This window comes from Ornithorhynchus anatinus, chromosome 5 (assembly GCF_004115215.2).
Source record: "Ornithorhynchus anatinus isolate Pmale09 chromosome 5, mOrnAna1.pri.v4, whole genome shotgun sequence".
Taxonomy (NCBI): Eukaryota; Metazoa; Chordata; class Mammalia; order Monotremata; family Ornithorhynchidae; genus Ornithorhynchus; species Ornithorhynchus anatinus.
The window spans coordinates 34,142,774-34,164,877 of NC_041732.1; the positions used below are offsets into that span (position 1 = coordinate 34,142,774).

Genomic DNA, 22,104 nt, shown 5'->3' on the forward strand with positions numbered 1-22,104 from the left:
CCACAGAAAAGAATTAGCAGAAACGTTCCCTGCCGAGAGTGCTCTGCACATAGTAAGTGCTCAGTAAATATGATTGATTGATTTGTAACAAGCTTAGAGTCTAGAAGGGGAGACAGACATTAATATAAATGAATAAGTAATAATAAGTAATGCATGAATAATAAATTAGTAAATAAATGATTAATGATATAGAATTTAAAGATATGTACATATGTAGATATGTACATCCTGGGCAGATCAGAGCACACTCCAGCTGACATCTATCAATAAATCAATTGTATTTATTCAGTTCTTACTGTGTGCAGAGTACTCTACTAAGGATTTGGGAATTAGCAGACATGTTCCCTGCCCATAACAACCTTACAGTTTAGAGAGGGACCAGACAACTAAATAAGTAACTAATAAGTCCTCTAGACTGTAATAAGTCTTCTGGGCTGTAAGCTCAATGAGAACAAGGAACGTGTCTGTTATATTGGTATTGTTATATTGTACTCTCCAAGCACTTAGTACAGTGCTCTGCACAGAGTAAGCACTCAATAAATACAATGGACTAACTAATATTAAACAAGCAATAAATTAGCAAACAAATAATACATAATTAATCATATATAATTTGAAGATAAAGTACATATGTGGATACGTATGTCCTTAGGCAGATCAGTCCCTCTCGGAGTCACACCTGGAGAGTTTCCAGGACTCTACCAGTCTCGACTATGGGAGGGAGAGTCAAGCCGAGGTATATCTGTTCCATTCCTAGCTTGGCTAGTGGCTAGCGCGTGGAAGGCCATCTGCTACAAGTCAAAACTCACCTGTGCTGGGCAGCAGTGGAACAGGAGAGAGTTGAAGGCGGAGACTCAAGTTTACTGCTTGGAAGGAGGCAACGGTAAACCACTTCCTTATTTTTACCAAAAAAACTCTATGGATACACTACCAGAATGAGTGCAGATGGAGAGCAGGGAGTGAAGTGTCCGTGGTGTCACTATGGGTCGGAAACGACTCGACAGCATAAGACGAGACAAGGTAGATGAGACCATTCCCCAGCTGGCATCTTACTTTTCCTTCTGATTTGCACCCACTCTGCAGGCAAGACAGTCAGTCAGTCAATCGCTTTTACTGAGAGCTGACTGTGTGCAGAGGACTATACCAAGCGCTTGGAAGAGTACAATATAACAATAAGCAGATACAATCCCTGCCCATAAAATAGTGGTTTTTTCTGGGCTCTCTCTGACACCCCCCTGCCACCAAGAGGCAAGCTAGGGCCACCTGGTTCCCCATCCAAATGAGCTATTTCCCATTTTGGGTGCTTTGCTGCTTGAGTGATCCAATGCTTGCATCCCTTCATTAGGGACATAATCAAGAGCTGGCCTCTATGAGATGATGCTAATGAGAGTGCAGAAATTTGCATGCCATTTCTGAATATGTAATTGAAATGTGGAGTTGATTGTGTTATTCTTTGTGTATGTTCATGGATGTTTGTTATACTATAGCTGATTGCGTGGTTTGGATGAATGCAAGTGTATTGTACCTTAACTTTGTCTAGCACTTTTCTTTTCCAAAGTGCTTGGACATCAGTGCTCTCATATTGTCCTGACAATGGAGGGACATGTATGATAGTTATTTTTTTTGCTAATTGCTTACTATGTGCCAAGCACTGTGTTAAAACTGAGGTCTTTCCTCATGCTGTTGAATCGTCTCTGACCCATAGCAACTCCATGGACACAACTCTCCCAGAATGCCCCACTCTCCAACCGCAGTCATTCTGTTAAGTAAGGTTTTCTTGGTAAAAATAAGGAAGTGCTTTACCATCGCTTTCTTCCGTGAAGTAAACGCGAGTCTCCACCCTGAATTCTCTCCCATGCCGCTGCTGCCCAGCACAGGTGATCTTGACTTGTAGCAGGTTGCCTTCCACTGGCTAGCCACTGCCCAAGCTAAGAATGGAAGGGGTATGCCTTTGCATGACTCTCCCACTTGTAGCTGAGACTGGTAGAGTACTGGAAAATCTCCTTGTGTGATCCTAAGAGGGGAGCTTATAAAAGCTGAGGTAGATGTGAGATAATCACACTGAACACAGTTCCTATCCCTCAAGCGACTCAATATCCAAAGGGGAGGGAGAAATGGAATTTCATCCCCGTTTTGCTGATGAGAGAAGTTAAATTCCTTGCCAAAGGCAGTTGCCCAAAGTTGGTCTTAGAACTCAGGTCTCCTGACTTCCAGTCCTATGCTCTTTTCACTAGGCCGTGCTGCTTCTCTATTATCCCCACTTGACAGGTGAGATAACTGAGATAGAGAATGGACAAGGGACTTGCCAAGTGCCATGCAGGCCAGGGGCAGAGCTGGAACCAGAGTCCAGATTCCCAGACTCCTCACCCATCCTAAATTTTGGCAAATGCCCAAAGTGGCACTGTAGATAATAATAATGTATTTGTTAAGCACTTACTATGTGCAGAGCACTGTTCTAAGCTCTGGGGTAGATACAGGGTCATCAGGTTGTCCCACGTGAGGCTCACAGTTAATCCCCATTTTACAGATGAGGTACAGAGAAGTTAAGTGACTTGCCCACAGTCACCCAGCTGACAAGTGGCAGAGCTGGGATTCGAACTCATGACCTCTGACTCCCAAGACCATGCTCTTTCCACTGAGCCACGAGATAACCACTTTTACATGAGGCAACCTGAGACGGTTGTGTCCTAGTTCCCATCATTCTCAGGGCCTGGAGGCCCACAGTTGATCTATCCACCAATCAATAGTATTCATATGTGCTAACTGTGCGCAGAGCACTGTTCTAAGTGCTTGGGAGAATACACTGTGATAGAGTTGGTAGACCCTATCCCGGCCATCAAGGAGTTTACAGTAAAGTTGGAGAGACAGACATGGAAATAAATGACTGATAGGGAAGCAGCACAAAATAAGGAGATGGACGTAAGTGTTGCAGGGTTTGGGGTTGGGGGAGTATAGAATGCTTAAGGGGTACAGACCCAATTGCACAGGTGACACAGAAGGTGGGGAGGATAGGATTGACATCTACATGCCCCTTCTCTCTTCGTCTGTTCTTGGTCTGTGGCAGCTTCTGAGCTCCGGTGCCTACAAAGTTAAAGGAGTATATGCTCTGGGATGTGCGTTGATCTGAGGGAATCCCAGGCTTCCTCCCTCAGCTTTACGCTGGCCATGGGAGGTCATGAAATGGAATGCACATGAAGAAGGTGCCTGCAGGGTGACCGGGCCGGTGCGTGATTCGGGGCCGTGGGCGTGAAAGGAATGGTGCATGTGGTCAGTGGATTCTGTATCTTCGGATTACAGAACCTACATTGTCTAGGGCTCAGTGTTTAATGATTTCACAATGTGCTGCAGTACAAACAAGCAGCTCTTCCTAGTCCCCTGTGCCCTCTTTATCCTAGAGTAGCTGCCAGCAGGAGGGAAAAAAAAAGGCTTTACTCGTCTGATTGCTTCCTCTGCCGGATGGGTGTGGAGGAAGCTGTGTGTTCGGGGAGGCAAAGGGGAGGAAAGTTAATCTGTCAGGCAGAGGGGAGGAGGGCTTTGGCATAACCCAGGAAGGCTTCCTCTGGAGGCTGTGGGGATCTTTAGGAAACGTTTGTCTGGGGAGTGGAGGGGCAGGAGGGGCTGAACTTTGGATTTATTGTAGAGGCTAAACCTCTGTAATATTGGGCCCTGTCAACTCACAGCCCTCTGCCTGGGGTCGGAAGAAGGGTGGAGGTAAAAAATAATGATAATGACGGTAAGCGCTTACTATGTGTCAAGTTCTATTCTAAGCACTGGGGTAAGCATTCATCTTACCCCGACATACCCTTATACTCTGATGTTTCCCCTACCTGTCATCTCTTTTAGAGTCTGCCTCTCCTGCTAGATTGTAAATTTCTTAAGGGCAGGGATCTTGTTTCCCAACTTTATTGTGCTGCACTCTTCCAAGGGCTTAGCCCGGTGCTCTGCCCACTCTAAGTGTTCAGGAAATAGCACTGATGAATAGTCTCCCAGTTTTCAGTTAGAATGGGAAGCAGGGTGCCTGAATGGATAGAGCATGGGTTTGGGAGTCAGAAGGATCTGGGTTCTAATTTCAACTCTACTACTTGTCTGCTGTGTGACCTTGGGTAAATGACTTCCCTCATCTTCCCTCCCAAACCCGGTCCTCTCCCAGACTTCTCTATCACCGTCGATGGCACGACCATCCTTCCCATCTCTCAGGCCCGCAATCTCGGTGTCATCCTTGACTCGTCCCTCTCGTTCACCCCACGCATCCTATCCGTTACCAAGACCTGCCGGTTTCACCTATACAATATCGCCAAGATCCGCCCTTTCCTCTCCACCCAAACGGCTACCTTACTGCTATAGGCTCTCGTTATATCCCGGCTAGACTACTGTGTCAGCCTTCTCTCTGACCTCCCTTCCTCCTCTCTCGCCCCGCTCCAGTCTATTCTTCACTCCGCTGCCCGGCTCATCTTCCTGCAGAAACGATCTGGGCATGTCACTCCCCTTCTTAAACAACTCCAGTGGTTGCCTATCAACCTCCGCTCCAAACAAAAACTCCTCACTCTAGGCTTCAAGGCTCTCCATGACCTTGCCCCTTCCTACCTCTCCTCCCTTCTCTCTTTCTACCACCCACCCCGCACGCTCCGCTTCTCCGCCGCCCACCTCCTCACCCTCCCTCGGTCTCGCCTATCCCGCCGTCGACCCCTGGGCCACGTCCTCCCGCGGTCCTGGAATGCCCTCCCTCCTCACCTCCGCCAAACTGATTCTCTTTCCCTCTTCAAAACCCTACTTAAAACTCACCTCCTCCAAGAGGCCTTCCCAGACTGAGCTCCTCTTCTCCCTCTACTCCCTCTGCCACCCCCGCTTTACCTCTCCACAGCTTAATCCTCTTTTTCCCCTTTTCCCTCTGCTCCTCCACCTCTCCCTTCCCTTCCCCACAGCACTGTACTCGTCCACTCAACTGTATATATTTCCGTTGCCCTATTTATTTTGTTAATGAATTGTACATCGCCTTGATTCTATTTAGTTGCCATTGTTTTTACGAGATGTTCTTCCCCTCGACTCTATTTATTGCCATTGTTCTTGTCTGTCCATCTCCCCCGATTAGACTGTAAGCCCGTCAAACGGCAGGGACTGTATCTGTTGCCAACTTGTTCATCCCAAGCGCTTAGTACAGTGCTCTGCACATAGTAAGCGCTCAATAAATACTACTGAATGAATGAGTAGATACAAGCTAATCAGGTTGGACACAGTCTCAGTCACACATGGGACCTGAGGAGGAAGAGGGACAGGAGGAGAAGAAGGAGGAGTTGTTGTCATGGTATTTAATGTTGGTATTTACATTTGTTAAGCGCTTATTATGTGCAGAGCACTGTTCTAAGCACTGGGGTAAATACAGGGTAAGTGCTGGGGTAGAAGTGCAACCCCTGCACTATGCACTTGGGAAAGTAGAACAGAAACACAAGACACAGTCCCATGCTCAATAGAGTGCTCAGCACATAGTAAGCTCTTTACAAGAAGCATGATTAGCATTTTTATTACATTTCCTAACCACAAGGAGCTTACATCCTAATGGAGGAGACAAACTTAACTGTATTTACAGAGTGTTCTCAATAAATAATTGACTTTCTAATTGATTATACATTTATAAAGCAGCACCGAGGAAAGAGTATGTCAATTATGAACCCCGTAAGTGCTTAGAGATTGAAATGATTCGTGGTGCTGGGAGTTAAACCGGGAAGGTTTATTAGAAGAGGTGGAAATTTTAGAGAGTCTGACTATGAGGAGGGTTCTGGTCGATCATTCAATCACGCATTCAATTCAACTGTATTTACTGAGTGCTTACTGTGTGCAGACCTCTGTACTAAGCACTTGGAAAGTATGATTCAGCAATAAAAAGAGACAATTCTTGCCCATAATGGGTTTACAGATTAATCAGGAGAGAGGATTCCAGTTGGAGAAAAAACATGAACAGAGGATGGAGACGGGACAAAAGAGTGAGGTGTAGCTAGAAGGCTGCATTGGGAAGAACAAAGGAAGCCAGCTGGAAAATCGTAAGTGCAGAAAGCTGATATATAAAATGAGCAGAGTTGATGGAGAATGTTTAAGGTCCATTTTGAGGTCGGTGGTTGGTGTGGAGGGAAATAGAAAGCCGACGGAGAGTTTTGAGGAGAGAGGAGACATGCGCTAAGCGATGCTTTGAGATTATCATGCAGCAGCATGTAGTATGGCTTAGAGTGGGAAGAGGCTGGAGGCAGGAGGACCAATGTAGAGACTGAAACAATTAATTTGCAGTAATATCAGTGGATCATTCAACAGTATTCACTGAGTGCTAATGGCGTGCATAGCACTATACCTAAGTTCTTGGGAGAGTATAATCGGCAAAGTTGGTAGGCAAATTCCCTTCCCCAGAAGCTTACTGTCTAGAGGGTGTAACAGAAATTGTGGGGATATGTACATAAAGTGCGTGGGGTGAATAGCAAGAACTTAAAGGAAATGGCTATTTTTTTTTTTATGTTATTTGTTAAGTACTAGTGCCAGGCACTGTTTTAAGCGCTGGGATAGATACAAACTAATAAGGTTGGACACAGTCCATGTCCCACATGGGGCTCACAGTCTTAATACCCATTTTTACAAATGAGGTAATTGAGGCATAGAGGAGTTAAAGGACTTTTCCAAGCTTGCGCAACAGACAAGTGGCAGAGCCAGGGTTAGAATCCAGGTACTTCTGATTCCCAGGCACATGCTTTATCCACTAGGGGTATGATTAGAGGTGATATCAAGGTGATAACAGTTTGGATGGAGAGGACGGGTGGATCTGAAAGATGTTATGGAGGAAGAACTGGCGAGAATTAGTAATAGATGGAAGGGCGTCAGTGGAAGGCCTTGAGGAATCAAGGATGACGGCGAGGTAGCCGACTCCTGTAACAGGAAGGGCAGTGGCGTTACCAACAGATGTGGCAAAGTTAGAAAGAGGAGTTGGTTTAGGAGGGAAGATGAATGACTTAAAGGTGAGCCAGGGGATTCCTGGCTGGTGGCTTTTTACACCCTCTGGGGGCCAGATGGAGCCCCTACCTCACGAGGCAGATGCCCAAATCCCAAAACCCCTCAAAAACCTTGGCTTAGCTAGAAGTAAACGGGAATGAGCTGGAACTCTCTTCTGGTAAAATAAAAGATCCTGAAACAGGTGTTCCAGTCTGTAAATTGTTTTGCCATAATAATAGTAATAGCAATAGTACTCGTTAAGCACTTACCTAGTGCCAAACACAGTTCTAAGTGCAGGGGTGGTTACAAGCTAATCAGTACAGACACAGTCCCCGTCCCCCATGGGCCTCACGCTCTTAATCCCTATTTTACAGATGAGATAACTGAAGCCCAGAGAAGCGAAGTGATTTGCCCAAGGTCATACAGCAGACATGTGGCCCAGTGGGGATTAGAACCCAAATCCTTCTGACTCCCATGGTAGAGGCAGTCCATTTGACCAGCAGAGAACGCCACCCTTACTCACTTGGGCCTGTTCTATGATTCTTTGATCTTTTGATTCTGATTCTGAAGTCAGGGTTTGTGACTTGTGTCTGCTCTATAAGATGAAGGTTGCCTGCATGTCCATATCCTCCTCCTCCATCCACCCACTGAAGCTTCCAGGACAGGGCAATCTGCTGCACCTAGGAGGTTGCATATCTGTTCATCACTCAGTAGCCCTCCAAACTTCCTAGAGCCTCTGAAAGGGACCGGGGGAATACGAAGAGTCCACGGATTTAAGGGACTGTCACAGCTAGATGGCCCTGTCCACTTAACCTCACCCACAGTGCTACGTTCAATCAGCTCTCTCCCTCTGATCTAACAATGATCCAGCCCGCATACTTTGCTCCTCTAACACCAACTTACTCACTGTACCTTGATCTCATCTCTTTCACTGTCAGCCCCTTGCTCACATTCTCCTTCTGGCCTGGAACATCCACCCTGACAGACAACTGCACTTCCCATCTTTCTTTTTTTTAATGGTATTGGTCAAGCACTTTTTATGTGCCAGACACTAAACTAAGCACTGGGGTAGATACAAGATAGTCAGGTTGGAAACAGTCCTTGTCCCACATGGAGCTCACAGACTTAATCCCCAGTGTGGCTCAGTAGCAATTGCATGGGCTTGGGAGTCAGAAGACAAGGGTTCTAATCCTGGCTCCGCCACTTGTCTGCTGTGTGACCTTGGGCAAACCACTTAACTTCTCTGGGCTTCAATTACCTCATCTACAAAATGGGGATTAAGACTGTGAGTCCCACGTGGGACAACCTGATTACCTCGTATCTACTCCAACACTTAGAACAGTGCTTGGCACATAATAACTACTTAACAAATACCATTATTATTACTATTTTGCAGATGGGATAACTGAGGCACAGAGAAGTGAAGTGATCTGCCCAAAGTCACACAGTAGACCAGTGGAGGAACTGGGCTTGGAACCCAGGTTTTCTGACTCCCAGGCACATGCTCTTTCCACTAGGCCACACTGCTTCTCTTCATCTTCAAAGCCCTATTAAAATCACATCTCCTCCAGGAGGCCGTCCCTAGCTAACCCCTCAACCCCCCACCTTATTTACCCTCTCTTCTTTATCACCAATTCCTCTGGTTCTGTACTCCACCCCACAGAATTTAGGTCCATATCCTTCATTCTGCTGCTTTCCCTAGCTGCATTTCATTTTAAGGTTGATATCTCCAATTAGATTGTAAGCTCCTTGAGGAGAGGGATTGTGCCTACCAACTCTCTTGTTGTGTTCTCTGCAAAGCAATTAGTACTGTGCTCTGTACAGAGTAAGTGCTCAAAAATTACCACTGATTGATTGATTAACTGCACTGAGATATTGACTCAATGAGAATCACATTGATGGGACAGGAGGTGATGGGTCAGGAGTTTGCCATTTCTCCTCTCCTCATTCAGAACCCTCCCACTCCCTCCCCAGGACTTCACAATAATAATAATAATGTAGGTATTTGTTAGGCGCTTACTATGTGCAGAGCACTGTTTTAAGCGCTGGGGTAGATACGGGGTAATCAGGTTGTCCCAAATGAGCCTCACCGTCTTAATCCCCATTTTACAGATGAGGTAACTGAGGCACAGAGAAGTTAAGTGACTTGCCCACAGTCACAGAGCTGACAAGTGGCAGAGTTAGGATTCGAACCCATGACCTCCGACTCCCAAGCCCGTGCTCTTTCCACTACTCTCATATGCCTCTTGGAGAGCTAGACTGGACCCAGGTCAAAGTAGAGAGGGAGAAGTGGGAGAAATCCAAGAACAGATGGTAAGGTCCTTGGAGATTTGGGAAGAAGACCCCAGTGTGCCAGTGTTACCAGAGGGACTGGGAAAATATTCTGGATGGCATGTTCCACCACGGAACCCGGATATAACCTAGACTTCCTGTTCTCAAACATCCTAAACTGTGTCCGACACGGTTAACTTGTATTTACCCCAACACTTAGAACAGTACTTGTTTCATAGTAACAAACACAATAATCATAATGCAATGATAATCCCAGATTCACATTTGTAGCTCTTCAGGAGTTCCAGAGTGCAAGATTTCCTTTGATCAAGATTTCCGGTGACTACTGACAAATCTGTGCAATTACCAGTACTTTAAATGCAAATATAAATCAGCAGGTAGAAAAGACATGATTGATCAATCAATCGATGGCATTTATTGAACGCTTACTATGGGCGCAGCACTGTATTAAGCGCTTGGGAGAGTATTACATAACAGAGTTGGCACTTTTCCTACCCGCAAAAGGCTAGCAGGAGGTCATGAAGCAGTGTGGCTCGGTGGAAAGAGCACAGGCTTGGAAGTCAGTGGTCATGGGTTCGAATCCAGGGTCTGCCACTTGTCAGCTGTGTGACTGTGGGCAAGTCACTTAACTTCTCTGTGCCTCAGTTACCTCATCTGTAAAATGGGGATTAAGACTGTGAGCCTCACATGGGACAACTTGATTACCCTATATCTACCCCAGCGCTTAGAACAGTGCTCTGCACATAGTAAGCGCTTAACAAATACCAACATTATTATTATTATTATTTTAAAAAACCAGAACAAAGTATTTAATGTCACGTCCTCTTGCCACGTCAAGCGCATGAACAATATGTCCAACTTCAACAAAGGCGTTTGAAGTTGCTGAGCTCCCAGAATGCAGTGAGACAGCGATACTGTGGAGATATGCCCAGGTGACACTGTTTGAATGTCATTTAAAGTTCACGTTCATTATTTTAATTGTCACTGTAAAAATTTCCCATTCAAGACTGATTATGTTCTAAGAGAAATCAGAACTTAAATTCCAATCAATCATAATTGAACTTGTTGCTGCAATTGGCATATAAAGCTGTGCCTCGGATATGATTAAGACAAGTATTAGTTGTGAAAAGCAACCAGAAGATTTCAGAGCAAGCGGGATTAATTCTGGGTAATTTATGTGGCCAAAGTTATCTCAACAGGAAGTAAATACATTTTGTGTCCTTTTCTCAGGAGTTGTGGAAACGACGCTCCTTTGAGTTTTTGTGCTTGACTGCCGCTGGTTTCGTCAGTAATCTGTCTGCGTCAGACGTCGGCTTTGATTTGGGCCAGGCCACATGTGGCTCGACATTCCAAGGAAAAGTACAAGCGGGAGAGTTACCATGGCAACATCGGGCCGTAACTATGTACTGAGGGGTGGGGTGCCCGGCCATTATGCTGAACCAACTCAAGTATGGTGGACCCTTGCTCAGTCCCGTTGAGTGATTCAATTGATGGGCAGATGGATTTAAGGTCGCATGGCATGGTAGGAGGAATTACTCCTGCATTTCTCCTCCGCCAGCACCACCAAATTAACACTGGCCATCCTTTCGCCTCTGCACCAGACCAACTGATTTCTTGAATTGGGAGGAGGAAGGATCAGTTTTTAAGGGGAGAAGGGACACGGAGCTGCCCTGCTTCCTGAAGAGGACAGCTTGGGCCTTTATGCCTCTGACTTATCTGCTTTGGTTCTCCCATTGCCCATGCTGCAGTTGCTATTTAATGATAATAATGCTGGTATTTGCAAGTGCTTACTAATAATAATAATAATGTTGGTATTTGTTAAGCGCTTACTATGTTAAGCGCTTACTATGTGCAGAGCACGGTTCTAAGCGCTGGGGCAGATACGGCGTAATCAGGTTGTCCCACATGAGGCTCATAGTTAATCCCCATTTTACAGATGAGTTAACTGAGGCACAGAGAAGTTAAGTGACTTGTCCATAGTCACACAGCTGACAAGTGGCAGAGCGGGATTCATTCATTCATTCATTCAATAGTATTTATTGAGCGCTTACTATGTGCAGAGCACTGTACTAAGCGCTTGGGATGAACAAGTCGGCAACAGATAGAGACAGTCCCTGCCGTTTGACGGGCTTACAGTCTAATCGGGGGAGACGGACAGACAAGAACAATGGCACTAAACAGCGTCGAGGGGAAGAACATCTCATAAAAACAATGGCAACTAAATAGAATCAAGGCGATGTACAATTCATTAACAAAATAAATAGGGTAACGAAAATATATACAGTTGAGCGGACAAGTACAGTGCTGTGGGGATGGGAAGGGAGAGGTGGAGGAGCAGAGGGAAAAGGGGAAAATGAGGCTTTAGCTGCGGAGAGGTAAAGGGGGGATGGCAGAGGGAGTAGAGGGGGAAGAGGAGCTCAGTCTGGGAAGGCCTCTTGGAGGAGGTGATTTTTAAGTAAGGTTTTGAAGAGGGAAAGAGAATCAGTTTGGCGGAGGTGAGGAGGGAGGGCGTTCCAGGACCGCGGGAGGACGTGACCCAGGGGTCGACGGCGGGATAGGCGAGACCGAGGGACGGCGAGGAGGTGGGCGGCAGAGGAGCGGAGCGTGCGGGGTGGGCGGTAGAAAGAGAGAAGGGAAGAGAGGTAGGAAGGGGCAAGGTGATGGAGAGCCTTGAAGCCTAGAGTGAGGAGTTTTTGTTTGGAGCGGAGGTCGATAGGCAACCACTGGAGTTGTTTAAGAAGGGGAGTGACATGCCCAGATCGTTTCTGCAGGAAGATGAGCCGGGCAGCGGAGTGAAGAATAGACCGGAGCGGGGCGAGAGAGGAGGAAGGGAGGTCAGAGAGAAGGCTGACACAGTAGTCTAGCCGGGATATAACGAGAGCCCGTAATAGTAAGGTAGCCATCTGGGTGGAGAGGAAAGGGCGGATCTTGGCGATATTGTAGAGGTGAAACCGGCAGGTCTTGGTAACGGATAGGATGTGTGGGGTGAACGAGAGGGACGAGTCAAGGATGACACCGAGATTGCGGGCCTGCGGGACGGGAAGGATGGTCGTGCCATCCACGGTGATGGAGAAGTCTGGGAGCGGACCGGGCTTGGGAGGGAAGATGAGGAGCTCAGTCTCGCTCATGTTGAGTTTTAGGTGGCGGGCCGACATCCAGGTGGAGACGTCCCGGAGGCAGGAGGAGATGCGAGCCTGAAGGGAGGGGGAGAGGACAGGGGCGGAGATGTAGATCTGCGTGTCATCTGCGTAGAGATGGTAGTCAAAGCCGTGAGAGCGGATGAGTTCACCGAGGGAGTGAGTGTAAATGGAGAACAGAAGAGGGCCAAGAACTGACCCTTGAGGAACTCCAACAGTTAAAGGATGGGAGGGGGAGGAGGCTCCAGCGTAGGAGACCGAGAATGATCGGCCAGAGAGGTAAGAGGAGAACCAGGAGAGGACAGAGTCTGTGAAGCCAAGGTGAGATAAGGTATGGAGGAGGAGGGGATGGTCGACAGTGTCAAAGGCAGCAGAGAGGTCAAGGAGGATCAGAATGGAGTAGGAGCCATTGGATTTGGCAAGAAGGAGGTCATGGGTGACCTTAGAGAGAGCAGTCTCGGTAGAGTGGAGGGGACGGAAGCCAGATTGGAGGGGGTCTAGGAGAGAATGGGAGTTAAGGAATTCTAGGCATCGATTGTAGATGACTCGTTCTAAGATTTTGGAAAGGAAGGGTAGTAGGGAGATAGGACGATAACTGGAGGGGGAAGTGGGGTCAAGAGCGGGTTTTTTTAGGATGGGGGAGACGTGGGCATGTTTGAAGGCAGAGGGGAAGGAGCCCTTGGAGATTGAGTGGTTAAAAATAGAAGTTAAGGAAGGGAGGAGGGCAGGGGCGATGGTTTTAAGAAGGTGAGAGGGAATGGGGTCCGAGGCGCAGGTGGAGGGGGTGGCACTTGCGAGGAGGGAGGAGATCTCCTCTGAGGATACTGCAGGGAAGGATGGGAAAGTAGGGGAGGGGGTTGTTGGGGGGGAGGGGAGAGGCGGAGGGGTGACTTTGGGGAGCTCAGACCTGATCGTGTTGATTTTCGTGAGGAAATAGGTGGCCAGATCATTAGGGGTGAGAGATGGGGGAGGGGGAGGAACAGGGGGCCTAAGGAGAGAGTTAAAGGTCCGGAACAATCGGCGGGGGTGACGGGCATGGGTGTCGATGAGGGAGGAGAAGAAGCTTTGCCTGGCGGAGGAGAGGGCAGAGTTAAGGCAGGAAAGGATAAATTTGAAGTGTGTGAGGTCGGCTCGGTGCTTGGACTTTCGCCAGCAGCGCTCAGCAGCTCGAGCATAGGAGCGTAGGAGGCGGACGGAGGAGGTGATCCAGGGCTGTGGGTTAGTGGAGCGAGAGCGGCGGAGGGAAAGGGGGGCGAGAGAGTCGAGATGAGTAGAGAGGGTGGAGTTGAGAGCGGAGACCTGATCGTCGAGAGTGGGAAGAGAGGACAGGGCGGCAAGGTGAGGAGAGATGCTATTGGAAAGACGGATGGGATCGAGAGAGCGGAGGTCTCTGTGGGGCAGTAGCGAAGATTTGCAGGGGGAGGGAGTGTGAGAGATGAGAGATGATGATTCGAACCCATGACCTCTGACTCCCAAGCCCGGGTTCTTTCCACTGAGCCATGCTGCTGTTCTAAGCACTGGGGGAGATACAAGGTAATCAGGATGTCCCAAGTGGGGCTCACGGTCTTTAATCCCCATTTTACAGATGAGGTAACTGAGGCCCACAGAAGTTAAGTAACTTGCCCAAAGTCACACAGCTGACAAGTGGCAGAGCCAGGATTAGAACCCATGACCTCTGACTCCTATACCCTTGCTCTTTCGACTGAGCCACGCTGCTTCTCCAATGTGGCATTGCTGCTTTGTACATGTAGACCTTCAACACGTTGGGGACACTAACAGTTGCTGCGGCAACTCAACAAGACTTCTGTAAAAATGGTTCGAGGAGGAGTCAGGGTTCCAGATTGTTTCCGACAGTTTCACTGACCTAGATTCCCAAACATTTTCATCCCCCAACATCCCGCATCCCATGAAACAGTAACATCATAGATCCACTGGAGGTGGTCCAGCACTAGTCATCTATCCAGCAGTTCAATCAATCAATCAATAAATGGCATTTATTGAGCACTTCCTGTGTGCAGATCACTGTGCTAAGAACCTATTTTCTGCTGCTACTACATTAATCCAAGGACTTACCTTATCCCGCCTTGATTCAGCCTCCTTGCTGATCTCCCAGCCTCCTGTCTCTCCCCACTCCAGTCCATACTTCACTCTGCTGCCTGGATCATTTTTCTACAAAAACCATTCCCCTCTACCCTCCTAATATGACCCAGTCCACACACTTCATTCCTCTACTGCCAACCTACTCACTGTACCTTGATCTCATGTATCTTGCCACTGACCTCTCGCTCACGTCCTGCCTCTGGCTTGGAACACCTTCCCTCTTCCTATTTAATAGACAGTTACTCTCTCCTGCTTGAAAGCCGTACTGAAGGCACATCTCCTCTTGGAGGAGAGGTCTTCCCTGACAATGCCCTCTTTTCCTTCTCTTCCACTCCCTTCTGCATCGCCCTGACTTCCTCCCTTTATTCATCCCCTCCTCCAAGCCCTAGAGCATTTATATACAGATGCACAAAGTGTTTAATTATATTAATGTCTGTCTCCCCTTCTAGACTGAAAGAAACATATGGTGACTGTACATGAACATATCGTGGCCCAGTGGGGAAAGAAGGGAGACTGGGAGGCAGGAACCCTGGCTTTCAGCCCCAGTACCATCACTTGCCTGCACTGTGACCTTAACACTTAATGCCTCTGTCCCTTAGTTTTCCCCTCTGCAATATGGGCTAAAATCCTTGTTCAAACTCCTTAGACTGTGAGTGCTGTATGGGACAGGGACTGTATCCAATCTGATTCCTCCAGCACTTAGCCCAGTGCTTGGCACATAAAAATGCTCAATAATTACTGTAATTCTAATCAATACCTGTTCTCCTTTCTATTTTGACTGTGAGCCTGATGAGGGACAGGGACTGTGCCCAACTAGATCATCTTTTTTTTTTCTGGCATTTAAGAGCTTACTATGTGCCAGGCACTGTACTAAATACTAGGCTGGACAAAAGTTAATCAAGTTGGACTCAGTCCCTGACCCATATAGGGCTCACAGTCTTAATCCCCATTTTACAGATGAGATAAATGAGGCACCAAGAAGCAAAATGACTTGCCCTAGGTCACACAGCAGACAAGTGATGGAGCCAGGACAAGAACTCAAGTTCTTCTGACTTAGAGCACTGTGTTCTATCCACTAGGCTATGCTGCTCCTTGTATCGGGTATTTACCCCAATGCTTAGTACAGTTATTATTATTATTATTGTTAATAATAATAGTCAGTAGTAGAGAAACAACATGGAATAGTGGATAGAGCACGTGCCTGGGAGTCAGAAAGTTATGGGTTCTAATCCCAGCCCCTCCACTTGTCTGCTGCGTGACCTTGGGCAAATCACTTCACTTCTCTGTGCCTCAGTCACCTCATCTGTAACTCCCCTCGCCGCCCCCACCCTCTGCTCTTTCCCCTTCCCCTCTCCTCAGCACTCTGCTTATTTGTATATATTATTACCCTATTTATTTTGTTAATGAGGTGCATATCTCCTTGATTCTTTTTATCTTGATGATATCTTGTTTTTGTTTTGTTCTGTTCTGCTTTGCTGTCTGTCTCCCCCGTTTAGACTGTGAACCCGTCATTGGGCAGGGATTGTCTCTAACTGTTGCCGAATTGTACGTTCCAAGTGCTTAGTACAGTGCTCTGTACATAGTAAGTGTTCAATAAATACTATTGAATGAATGAATGAATGAATGAATGAGTGAATCTGTAATATGGGGATCAAGACTGTGAGTCCCACATGGGACAGGGATTGTATCCAACCCAGCTTGATTGCATCTACCCCAGCACTAAGTACAGTGCTTGACGCATAGTAAATGCTTAATAAATACCATTATTAGTAGTTGTAGTAGTAGTAGTAATATTACCTTGGGAAAGTCGCTTGATTCCTCTGTGCCTAAATTTCCTAATTTGTAAAATGGGGATAAAATACATGCTCTTCCGTCTCTTAGGCTAAAAGCCTCATGTGGGTCAACGACTGAGTCTAATCTGATTATCATGGCTCTATCCCAACGCTTCATGCATTGGTCGGACCATAGAAGGTACTTCAATCATGTTTAAGAATATGCTATATAATATTCTCAACCCTTCACCCTCCATCCTTAATGTTCCCCCTAGTGTTGCATGACAGTCACCTCCTCACCGTCCCCCGTTCATGCCTATCCCGCCGTTGACCTCTGGCCCACGTCCTGCCACTGTCCTGGTATGCCCTCCCTCCTCACCTCCACCAAACTAACTCTCTTCCTCTCTTCAAAGCCCTACTGAGAGCTCACCTCCTCCAAGAGGCCTTCCCAGATTGAGCTTCTCCTTTTCCCTCTGCTCCCTCTGCTCCCCCTTCACCTACCTCAGTTAAACCACTTTTTCCCCCTTTCCCTCTGCTCCTCCCCCTCTCCCTTCCCCTCCCCTCAGCACTGTGCTCACTTGTATATATTTTTATTACCCTATTAATTTTGTGAATGAGGTGTACATCCCCTTGATTCTATTTAGCGTGATTAAGTTGTCTTGTTTTTTGTCCATCTCCCCCGATTAGACTGTAAACCCATCAATGGGCAGGGATTGTCTCTATCTGTTGCCAAATTGTACATTCCAAGTGCTTAATACAGTGCTCTGCACATAGTAAGTGCTCAATAAATACTACTGAATGAATGAATGAACACTCAGGAATGTATCCAAACCCCTCTTGAGCCAGCCAATCCCTTTGGGCCTGCATGGCCTTCTAGGGACATCAGCTCCCTTTTTACCAAGGTCAGGGGCTAAAGTGGTTCCTTTGTGCGCACTCTGCAGCTCCGTAACTCCACTGGAACTCCTCTCTTCTGGTCCTGATCTCCAGCTGGAGCCAGACAGCCCAGTGTCTTCTTCAAAGACAGTGCTGTAGGCTGCACGGATTCCCTCTGCCATGAGGCTGAATTTCTATTTTTCACAGTTTTGTCTCTCCCCCCGATTAAGGTGGGCGGGGCCAGCCCCCATAAAGTGATCACATTACTACAGTCCTTCGACGCTGTGAAAGTCCACCAACCAGAGGCTCAGGGAACTCATCCCCTCTCACCCCTCCCGCTCACTCTCCCTTCCCAGACCAACCGATTTCCCAGAAGAGGAAGTCAGGGGAACCGGCAGGAACCTAATAAAGGTCTCAGAAAACTATGTTTCTCCATTTGAAAAATAAACCGTGTCTTTAAATGCATTAACTCTGTGGGGAAATAAATGTAATAAACCAAATTCAATCCCGACAAACATTTGTTTTCTTATCTATGTAAAATCAATATACTTGTTGCAATTATGTCTTTCAATAAATCCTCCCAAAGTCTTATTTTCTCATAAGATTTCCTGCCGTCTTCAGATTCATTGCATTCATTTTCCATCTAGAGAAATTGTTTCTTACATTTTCGACTTAAAGCGTTTCCTTGAAGAATTTTTCCCCTCTTTCTCACTGTCTCGCCTCCTTAGCAAGGGCCGTTTATGTGACAATTACTTTAATTTGATTGCGACGTTTATTTAGTTTCTCTCAGTGGAATTAAGTTGACAATTCCAATCCTCTTTAGAAGGGAAGATGTTCTAACTGGATAAAGGGACCTCTCCTCCGCTCCATTCCCCTCTACTGGGTCAGATGGTCGAAACTCCAGAAGCAGGCTGGAGCCGTAACTCAAGTATCGTCCTCATGATGTTGGCGTGTGGGTGGTGGAGGCTTTACTGGAGGATTGGTGGAGCAGCTCCTTGAACTCCTCAAATATGAACGGCTATTTAATTTATATGTGTGTGCAAATCGCTGATTGGTGTGACAGTTTTGGCTTAAGCCTACTGCCCTCCTCAGGATCCGAGGAGAGAGAGACTCTACATCGCCCTATTTTGAGACTGCTGCAATTGACTTTTTCTCTTTTCATTTTTCTCTAGAACTTTATGTCACTGTTTTCTTCCTCTTCCCCTTTTGCCCTCTCTCTACTTCCACTTGTTTTCAGATTTCATTTAGTTCCCCTTGTTCACTCCTCCTCCTCCTTCTGCTGCCCCTCCTCTTCGATCTCATCTTTTTCTTTATGTCACTGTTTTCTCCCTCTTCCCCTACCACCCTCTATCTCCACTTGTTTTCAGATTTCATTTAGTTTCGGTTGCTCACTTCTCCTCCTCCCGCCCCTCCTCTTCCACCTCATCCTCTCTTTTATGGGCTTCTTTGCCATCCCACTTGGGAACTGGCCTGATGTCAGATTCTGGTGCTGAGAAAATCTCTTTATGCTCCTGGTGCCTCACTACTGCTCACCCCCAAACCTTGCTCTGCAAATTGGCTGCTTGTTTCAATGACTTTGCTGAGTGATTGTGAAGACTTGCAGGAAGCTACTTGAAATGTCTCTCCCTTAAAAAATGCTGTTTGTTGTGACAGGACAGGGAAAAGGCCATCAACCCCAACAACTCCCAGCAGCGCAGTGAGACTTGATGAGCTGCAAAGACGGGAGATGAATGAACTGCCAGAAAGGGAGAAGAGACGGCTGACTTTCACTTATTTATTAAACTAAATTATTTACATTAGGAAGTCTCCCCACTGGGCAATTATTCTATCACTCTGAGACAAAACTCCTTTTTGAGTAGGGCAGATCTGGTGTGATGGGGAAGCCGTTTATCTGTGTTGGTTTGATGGAAGTCCATAGCTCCAATAGAGGAGAGCCAAGGTTGGGGTCCAGGTAATGACAGTAAATGTGGCATCTCTCAAGAGCTCATGCCGTGCTAAGCACTGGGTTAATCAGGTTGGACACAGTTCCTGTCCCGCATGTTGCTCTAAGTAGAGGGAAAACAGGTATCGAATCCCCATTTTACAGATGAAGAAACAGAGCCCAAGAGAAGCAAATGACTTACCCGAGGTCACACAGAAGTCAAGTGGGGGAACATGAATTAGAACTCAGGTCCCCTGACTCCCCGGCCTGTGCATTTTCTACTAGGCATCACTGCTTTTCCAGCGGGGAAGAGGCTCTTTCCCCAGGCACTTTTTGAGGGAGGGGATGAGGGCAAAGTCCTCCGGGTGCAGGAATCAGATCATTCCTGCTTCTCCCTTTTGGTTGGGTCTCTCGTTCCACGAATCAGCTCTGGCAAAGAGAGTTGGGAAAATGTGTTAAAGGGAAATGAGCATCAGCCACCTGAGCCACGCCTAGGTTGGCAGCAAAAGGAGCAGTGCAGTGGCCTGCTGATAATGAGATTGGTCCTTGAAGAGAGGATAAGAGTGGGATGCAATCTTTATGAAGCTCTAGGTGGGAGGTTTTCCCCCTAAATATAGAAATTTGATCATTATCCCCGGGGAAGTCAAATACTATTCATCTCATTTCTATTATTGATTAGCAGAAAAGGGCACGCCTGCAGAGGTATGCAAGAAAGAACAATTCATCCCTCCCTCTTCACATAGGGGAGATGAAGGTAGAGAGGCAGGGAGAAAGGGATGTTTGGTATTGGGAAATACAAACTTAACCTCATTCAAATTGGTTTTAAACCCCACTTCCTTCAGGAAGCTTCCCCTCATAAAGTGGGACCGGGCAAAGGTAACTGTCCATTTAGACTAGAGGATGATCATTATTCACCCCTCCTCCTGCCGCTTTTTTTTTAATATTTGATAAGTGTTTATTATATGCCTGGCACTGTCCTAGGTGCTGGGTTAGATACAAGCTACTCAGGTTGGACACAGTCCACGTCCCACATGGGCCTCACAGTCTTTATCTCCATTTTACAGATGAGGTAACTGAGGCTCAGAGAAGTTAAGTGACTTGCCCAAGGTCACCCAGCAGACAAAAAGTGGAGCTGGATTAGATTCTGATATCCAGGCCCATGCTCTGTCTATTGAAACTTAAAAACCCAAAGGAACAAAGAAGAAAGTTTCCATGTAAAGAGGAATATTGCATTTGCCTCAGAAGGGTAAAAATTCCTCCCCATCAAGGTCCCTGTGTACGCTACAGTCTGTTCAGCCTTGGGTGGCACAGACTTTCACCCTCAGTGCAGGAAAGATGAACAGGAGGTCCCGGACCCATCCCACCTCAAATCCCATTTAGGAGCAGTACCAATTGCCAGGTCAGCCTTTCCGAACCCCTTGCCACATTAACTATTCCTTTCCCTCTAGACTTGTAAGCTCATTGTGGCCAGGGAATGTGTCTACTCATTCTGTTGTATTGTACCCTCCCAAGTGCTTAGTACAGTGGTCTGCACATGGTAAGTGCTCAGTAAATACCACTGACTGATTGATCAATATGATCATTTCCTTGAAGCAAAGGTGGAGACAGAAGCCTGATCATATTATTTTGCTGGAAAATTGGGCCTACATCCCTCACTTATGCTCCCTCTCCTTCTTTCTCGGTGACCTTGAGGAGTGGGGGTGGTAGAGAGAAAAGGGGGGCTTAACATTTCCCTGTATTCTGCTCTAGCCAGACTATGTGACTTCTACGATTGCCGAGAGTAAAAGAGGAGGACTGTACTGGAACTTTCTTCTGGCCCACAGTTATATACATGACCTAGTGGAAAGAGCATAGCCCTGGGAGAAATGCTTTCTAATTTGGCTCTGCCACTTGTCTGCAGTGTGACTTTGGTCATATCATTTCTCTTCTTGGTGTCTCCATTTCCTCAACTGCAGAATGGGCTTACAATACCTGTTTTCCTTTCTACTTAGACTGTTAAGTCCCATTAGGAACAGATACTGTGCTTTACATGATTATCTTATATGTTCCCAAGCACTTAGCTCAGAGTGAGCACTTAACAAATGTCACAATAATAATAATAATAATGTTGGTATTTGTTAAGCGCTTACTATGTGCCGAGCACTGTTCTAAGCGCTGGGGTAGACACAGGGGAATCAGGTTGTCCCACGTGGGGCTCACAGTCTTAATCCCCATTTTACAGATGAGGTAACTGAGGCACCGAGAAGTTAAGTGACTTGCCCAAAGTCACACAGCTGACAAGTGGTAGAGCTGGGGTTCGAACCCATGACCTCTGACTCCAAAGCCCATGCTCTTTCCAGTGAGCCACGCTGCTTCTCGCTTAGTTCAGTTTCACAGAGCCATCCTTCCAAGGATTAGAGATTCAGGGCCAGCGACATTTTAGAGTGGGCACAAAGTCAAGAGGGAAGAGTAAGCATTGGGTTGAAGGCAGCAACAGCAGTCTGGTGCTGTAATTATCTTGGTCTTTGGTAGAGCGACCCCTGAGAGTCTCCTATCCCAGCTACCCAAGCGGTGATCATTCACTCATCCAGTCATTCAGTCGTATTTAATAAGCTCTTACTGTGTACAGAGAACTGCAAAAATAATAATCATAATTATGGTATTTGTTAAGTGCTTATTACATGCCAAGCACTGTTCCAAGTGCTGGGGTAGATACAAGGTAATCAGGTTGTCCCATGAGGGGCTCACAGTCTTAATTCCCAGTTTTACAGATGAGGTAATTGAGGCACTGAGAAGTTGGTGGCTTGCGCAAGGTCACACAGAACACAAGTGGCAGAGCTGGGAACAGAACCCACATCCTCTGATTCCCAAGTCCACACTCTTTCCACTAAGCCACTTGGCTTCTCAGCGTGGCTCAGTGGAAAGAGCACAGGCTTGGGAGTCAGCAGTCATGGATTCGAATCCCAGCTCTGCCACTTCTCAGCTGTGTGACTGTGGGCAAGTCACTTCACTTCTCGGTGCCTCAGTGACCTTATCTGTAAAATGGGGATTAATTGTGAGCCTC

At 46.9% G+C, this 22,104-nt stretch overlaps 1 long non-coding RNA gene and 1 other non-coding gene across 2 annotated transcripts in view; both read left to right on the forward strand.

Moving 5' to 3' along the window:
- Positions 1-22,104, forward strand: part of LOC114812252 — a 94,401-nt gene that overhangs the window by 34,547 nt on the left and 37,750 nt on the right. The gene's annotated exons all lie outside the window — the stretch shown is intronic.
- Positions 662-799, forward strand: LOC114812697. Its single transcript, XR_003760348.1, has one exon. It is a non-coding gene; the product is annotated as a small nucleolar RNA SNORA7 (small nucleolar RNA).